The 7,604-nt window shown below is 37.4% G+C and overlaps 1 protein-coding gene and 1 pseudogene across 10 annotated transcripts in view; one reads left to right on the plus strand and one right to left on the minus strand.

The window, feature by feature from the left end:
* The window catches only part of MTMR3 (myotubularin related protein 3), a 137,956-nt gene that overhangs the window by 80,114 nt on the left and 50,238 nt on the right, over positions 1 to 7,604 (minus strand). The gene's annotated exons all lie outside the window — the stretch shown is intronic.
* LOC109383056 (NADH dehydrogenase [ubiquinone] flavoprotein 2, mitochondrial-like) lies at positions 5,288 to 6,038 on the plus strand (annotated as a pseudogene).

Raw genomic sequence — 7,604 nt, forward strand, 5'->3', positions numbered from 1 at the left:
CTGCCCTCTACAGCTAAGATGCTGAACAACAGCTCAACCTGGAGCTAGGTTGTCGTGAGTCACCGCCGGCAACGGCGTAGGCTGCAGCCTGTGCTGCAGTGGGTTGCCATGGTCTACCGTGTGTAGTCAGCAGCCGCCATGAGCGGCCTCCAGAAGCCGGCGACTGATCTGCCTCGCCCAGGAAGAGCGCAATGATGGGGCCAACTTGGGCCAGTGAAGCAACATCCTCCACAACTAGACTGAAGAACGAAACGACAGCCACTTGTCTGTTCCCCTTCCCCCAATTCCCTAGGGCTGTTCCCATCCCCCAATTCCCCAATAAAAAAATCTTTAAAAAAAAAAAAGAAAATGGCAATTAAAGCTAATTTTTGTGTTCTGTGGTAGTTTGTACAGATCTACTGCAAATGAAGTTTTATCAGAAAGAAAAGTAACCAATAAGCTTGCTAATATTCAACAGTTTTCCTACTAATCTAGTATTCTGCCTTGGTGACACTAGCTAAAAATCCTAAAAATGAACTTGCTCCTCAATGAATGTCACTTTACTGTCATCTAAGAAAGACAATCTACCATCTTGTTCCCCCTAAAATATCCGTGTTCATTTTCAACCTGTGTGTGTATTCATTTCTTTGTCCACATAAAAAAGGCCAGCCGAGTGGCTCAGTTGGTTAAGAGCTTGCTCAGAGTGCGAGCTCTGAGCAAAAGGGTCGCCAGTTCAATTCCCACATGGGCCAGTGAGCTGCACCCGAGCTGACCTGCGCCTGAGCTGAACTGCCAACAGGTGGCAGGATGGCTCAGCTGGTGAGAGTACGTGCTCCTAATGACAAGATTGCCTGTTCCAAATGGTGGGCTATGCGCACCCACAACTAAGACTAAACGGCGCCTTGTGCTGAGTTGCAGCCCGGATGGCTCAGTGGATAGAGCATGCACTCTTAACAATGGGGCTGCTAGTTCAACTCCCGCATGGGATGGTGGCTACACCCACCCGCAACTAATGGAACACAGCACCTCGAGCTGAGTGGCGCAGCTGAACTTGGAGCTGAGCTTGCTGTGCCCTCCTGCAAGTAGACTGAGACTGAAGGACACAACTTAGCTGTTCCCCTTCCCCAATTCCCCAATACTATTCCCCTCCCCCAGTTCCCCAATAAAATCTTAAAAAAAAAAAAGTTGATTTATTAATCTGAGGGAGGGGGATGGGGAGGGGAAAGGGGAGGGGAGAGCAAAATACACACAGGTATTTAGCCCTACTCTGTAATATCAAGTGTGAATTGTTTCCCAGATTACTTCCCTTTCGGCTCTGTGTATTTCCCCTACACAAATATTTACTTTCACGTAGCACTGTTTAATAATAATTAATAATCTATTCAACATTACTTCAATATGTATAAATAATATTTAAAGTACCTCTTTCACCAATGCAACTCTGATCTGATAAGACTGCCTAAAATTTCTAGAGTAAATTATAGGAGTCTGAAGTTTTTCAAAGCTGAAAAGGAAATATGCAAAGATTGTCATTAACATGCAACTGAATTAAAATTCCCCAAGAATCTGGACTATGCAGTCTACTGAGTTGTATAAATTCCTGGGGCCTAAAGATGAAGTGAGAGGAGAGAAATATAAAGATTCAGTGTTACTTAGAAAAATACAAAGACAAAGATAAAATTCAATAATCTGGATATAATGTAAAACAATAGCTTTAATGTAAAACAAAATCTACTGGTGCCTGTAACAGTCAAGCAAGAAGAAAAGGGAGGAATGGAAGCAGGGGATGAAGGGAGAAGGAAAAACAGAACTCCTGGGAATCATGTGTATTAAAGGAGAATCAAGCGATCTTTATACCATGGTTGCACAAATTTAGGTTAGTCACATCTCCCTCCTAATGCGAAAATGTTAGCTCCTAGTATCTCTAGTACATCTCTGGTTTTAATCTTTTCCATGCATTCAAATCAGTTACTACTTTCTAAAATTTTAACCCTATTTTAAAATTTACTTTTAAATAATTCAAACCTATTCCTTTTGCCACCCAATGGGCCGATCCAACAGCCACTCCAGGTTTCTTCAGAATTCTAATTTCATCTTGCAGTTTCATTCAACCCTGAACAGAACTAAGATTTTTTAAATACATTATTAGAAAATATTTCCGATTATCACTGAAGTTAAATGGCAGTTTCAAGTGGGTTCAAAGTTTGTCCTGGATCCTTCATCCCGTGTTTATTTCCAGCATTGCTGCACATTTCTCCTGCTTCCATTCTTTATCTAATGCTTCTCAACCTAGCAACAGAAGGATCAAGTTTTCTTTCAGCTCACTATAAAGCTAATTGGCAGTATGTTAATCAAGTTAAAGCAGCTTTTATCCCAGGATGAAGTCAAGTCACAAAAATGCATCTGATTGACAAATTTCACAGGATATCTTAAAGTTATACCTTGATCTCTAACACATCAATTCACATATCCCTGACCCCAGTCTATTCTTTAACCCAAGGCAGCTCCTTGCAAGTCTACCTATATAATCAAAGCAAAATTTTTAGCTGAAAGAATTCAAACAAAATCTTATCACAGAATCCTAAGCAGAAAACGCAAATAAAGGTTAAAACACTTCTAGCAATACCAAATAATTCAAATCAACAGTCCTGCTGAAGACAACTTAAAAAGCTGGATCAAATATTTTAAATTCTCTTAAAAGCAAAGACCTAAAAGGACAGTAAGCTATTATCAAACTCAAATTCCCTCATATATGAAAGAAGACCGGAATTCAGAGAGATGAGTCCAAAAGTTGGGTCAGCTTCTGCTCTGGGGTATTTGCTGCAACTGAAAAGAGACTAAGCTGTCAACCTTTTCCAACTTTTTAAAAATTCAGCTACACAGTTAGAAACACACAACTGAAAATGTAAGGAAACAGAAAATCTGAAAATCAGACAATGAAGCAGGACATCAATGCAAATACTAACAAAGAGAGAACTGGTTTGGCTATACTAATACAAAAAAAGTAGACATTAAGGCAAGCAGCATTCCTAGAAATAAAGAGGAAACTTTCATAATGATAAAAGGTTCAAATTATGAAGAAAACATAATAATTCTCAATTTGTATAAACATAGTAACATGACCTCAAAATATATAAAGCAAAGGATCACAAAGACAGACAAATTCACAATGTAACACACTCCTATCAATAATTAAACGTAACAAGCAGTACGGCCCTCCCCAGAAAAAACAGGTTTTAGAAAAGAGATTTGAACAGTATGATTAACAGATTTCACCTAATGGACATATGTAGAACCCCATACCCAATAGCTGTAGAATAATGCTTTTTAAGGGCACATGATATATTTACCAAAATTGACCATATACTGGGCCATAAAGATAAGTCTCATAAATTTCAAAGGACTTAAAACATGCTCTATGTCCTGACCATAGTGCAATTTAATAACAAAAAGATATCTGGAAAGTCCTCAAATATTTGTAAATTAAGCAAGACACTTCTAAATCAATCATGGATCAAAGATGAAATTTTAAAGTATTTTGAACTGGTAAGGAAAATGCTACATATCAAAATATTGGAAGCAGCTAAGGCAGTGCTTAGAGGAAATGCAGATTATAAAAGGAAGACTGAAAATAAATGACCTTAAGTACCATTCAGAAGTTAGAAAAAAAAGAAAAACAAAATAATTTCAAAGAAAATAAAAGGAAATGTTTAAAAATGATAAAACATAAAGACATACAATAAGAATAAAAGAAAAATTGGTTGTTGGACGAGGCTAATAAAATTTATGAATTGCTGGAGGGACTAATCAAGGAGGTAAAAGTACCAACATGAAGAAAGTTGGAAATTTGAACAAATTAAATAACTTACAAAATTGACTCAAGAATATGAAAACTAGAACAGTCCAAAAACCATTTTTTAGAAATTGATTCAGTAATCAACAGTTGAGAGGGAGGGGGAGGGGGAGAGAATGAATACATCTTGATCAATTGGGGCTTATACAAAAAAAACACAAAATAAAGTTGATGTAATATTAGAAACTCATTAATAATAAATAAAAGGAGCACAATCCTATGATTATCAAAAAATAGTTCCAGCTAACTAGAGTAAGAAATTTCCTTAATCTTGGAGATATAAACAAACAAAAAAAACCTAAGCAAACATCATTCTGTACTCAATAATGAAACACTAAGTTTTCCCTTTACCACTGGCAGTGAGACAAAGATGCCCATTACTGTCACTGCTATTCAACATTGTACTTACCCAAGAGAGTGTATTAAGATAAGCTAGAGCCATAAAAGTACAATGATTGAAAAGAAAAAATTAAACTGTCATTATTAGCAGATGACTTGATGGTGCACATCGAAAAATTCAAAGGAATCCATGGATAAATTATTAAAATAAGAATTTAACAAGGTTGCAGGTTAGATAAGTCAATATATAAAATGGGAAATAAAAGTAGAGAAAAGATGCTATGTATAAAAGCATCAAAAAATATCAAGCACCTAGGACTAAATCAAACGAAGGTGTACAAGACTTCTATGGGAAAAATTATAAGGATGTACTGAAAGACATTAAAAAGGCTAAAGTAAATTTAGAAATTTGTAAATTATCAGTTCTCTTGAAGATCCAATACAATTCCAATCAAAATATTATTTTGTTTTGCAGAAGATAAAATGATTGTAAAAACACAAAGGTCCATACATAGCCAAAATGCTTTTGAAAAGGGGGAGGAAACAGGTAGGAAGATTTAGTAAAACAGGTATCAAGAGTAAACCATATTAGCTAAAGATGCTGTGTGGTGTGGACACAGGGAGAGACGAATGAAACAAAACAGGGAGCCAAGAAACATATCCACACATAAATGGACACTTAAAAAAAAAAAGAGGTAATATCAAACAGTAGGCAGAGAACTGGCCTTTCAATATGGTGTGCTGGGACAATTGATATCCAATTGGGGAAAAAATTAAATTGGCCTCTATTTCATACATTAGAAGAAACATTAAGTGGGATGACTGACATACGATGAAAGGCAAAAATATAAATAAAGCTTTTAAAAAAATAGGGAAAGATTTGTAAAATTAGACATAAAAAGTCACCAGAAAGGAAAAAACTAGATAAATTTGACTACATTAAAGTTAAGAATTTCTGTTCATCAAAAGATCATAAAGACAGTGAAAATAAAGTCCCCAAAATAGGTAAAAATATTTGCCCAAACTTAACCAAAAGGTATCCAGGATATATAATAACTACAAATTCGTATTTTATAAAAAGAACAAATAGAAAAATGGAGAACAGTTTGGCCCGCCATGTTCTTCTCTGAAATGCTCTGGGTCCAGGCGGCTGGCCTCACTCACTGCCCAGTGGGAAAGACATACAAGCAATTTGCATAAAACAGCAGTACAAAATGGAGCTGGAGGAGCTTTATTTGTGCAGAGATTCCCCTGAGAATAACCTAGATATTCCATTTGATTTCACACCAGAAAACTATAAGTGGATACAGGCAATTGTAAAAAACTATCCAGAAGGGCATAAAGCAGCAGTTGTGCTTCCAGTCCTGGATTTAGCCCAAAAGACAGAATGGATGGCTGCCCATCTCTGCTATGAACAAGGTTGCAATGAGAGCATATGAAAAGTAGCAACTTTTTATACAATGTATAATCCAAAGCCAGTTGGAAAGCATCACATTCAGGTCTGCACTGCTGCTACACCTTACATGCTTCCAAACTCTGACAGCATACTGGAGGCCACTCAGAAAAAGCTTGGAATAAAAGCTGGGGAAGCTACACCTAACAAAATTTTCACTCTTATAGAGGTGGAAAGTTTAGGAGCCTGCGTAAACGCACCAATGATTCAAATAAATGACAGCTACTATCAGGATCTGATACCTAAGGATATTGAGGGAATTACTGATGAGCTCAAGGCCGATAAAATTCCAAAACCTGGGCCAACAAGTAGACGCTTCTCTTGTGAACCAGCTGGGGGGGGGGGGGGGGGGTTCTTACTTCTTTGACTGAACCACCCAAAGGATCTGGCTTTGTTGTGAAAGCAGGCCTTTAATTTATATTCAACTGTAAATATGTCACGGGAGAAATAAAATATCTATCTAATAAGTGTTCAATATTGTTCATTTCAATCTGCATATACTTTGGTGGTAACGTAGCAACTTGTAGCTGTAAGTACCATATCAAAACTTCAGAGCTCCACGTTAAAGTCTTCTGCTATCTATGGCTAATTATGAAGACATTATTCCATAATTTAGTTAGTTACTCCACCACCATCCATTTTCAACTGCCAGGTCATTTTATCAGTAATACCAGGTCACTGTGAAATAAAAATTCAATCAAATTTAAAAAAAATGGATAAAAGACTTGAATAGGCAACCGCAGAAGAAATCAAAATGGCCAAAAACAGAGGCAAAGATGCTGAAAACCCAATAATCAGGGAAATTCAAATTAAAACCATAAGATGCTACGACACACCTCCCAGGTTGTCAAAAATTGAAAATACTGACAAAATCAAGTGCTAATGAGAATGTGGAGCAACAGGAACTCTCATTCAGCACTAATGGGAATGTGAATTGATAACTCACTTTGGAAAACAACATGGCATTAAAGTTGAAGATATATATATATCCTGTGGCCGGGCAATTGTGCTTCTAGGTATACACCTTAGAATGCAGATACTGCAACAACATATGAAATGCCTAAGAATATTCATAGCAGCATTGTTCATAGTATCCAAACTGAAAACATCCCAAGTGACCAACAATAATAAAATCGATAATTTGTAGTATACCATACAAAATAACAGCAATAAAAATGAACTCGATCAACACACAATACACAGGAATACACAGGAATGTGCAAAAGCAGCACAGAAATCAGGGCAGCCTTTTGGGGTGCTGGTGATGCCCTATTTCTTGACCTGAGTGGTGGTAACATGAGTGTTCACTTTATCATTCGTTACACTGTACATTTGTATCTCATGCACTGTGTCATATTTCACTAAAAGTGTTCAAAATAAGACAACCTGAGTGAAACAATGCATGAGAACGATAAATCTGTGATGGTGTAACTTCTAGAGCAAGGGAAGGATATTCAAGGGACTTCAACCAATTCTGGAAAAAGAGGACAGAGTTTTATTTGGTTGGGAGTGGAAGAATCAGCAATTCAACGTTAAAGGCGAGACAGCCAAGTAGGTTGCAAAATGTAAAAAGATCACAGAAATAAGGAAAAGAATGATGCCTAGTTTCCAAAAGTCATGATCTCTCTCTCATGCCAGAAGCTACAGATGTCCTGAGGATAATCGAATCTGTTTGGAAGACCACAAATACCATCCTTGTTCAACTCCGCTCGAAATCTTCCCGTCTACTTCCTATACTCTTGGGGAGTAGGGAGAAAATATAAACTCAAATCTGACTTTTCCCCCATCATGATAAAAAACATGACCTCAAGTGAGGATACTTGGTCTGAAATAAAATTATCTCAAAATCGGGCCGGACGAGTGGCACGTTGGTTAAGAGCTAGCTTGGGACACCAGAGGGCCCCGGTTCGGATCCCACATATGAGGGCCAGTGACACTGCCCTCTACAGCTAAGATGCTGAACAACAGCTCAACCTGGAG

The sequence above is a fragment of the Hipposideros armiger genome, unplaced genomic scaffold (genome assembly GCF_001890085.2).
Source record: "Hipposideros armiger isolate ML-2016 unplaced genomic scaffold, ASM189008v1 scaffold_75, whole genome shotgun sequence".
In the NCBI taxonomy this organism is placed as follows: domain Eukaryota; kingdom Metazoa; phylum Chordata; class Mammalia; order Chiroptera; family Hipposideridae; genus Hipposideros; species Hipposideros armiger.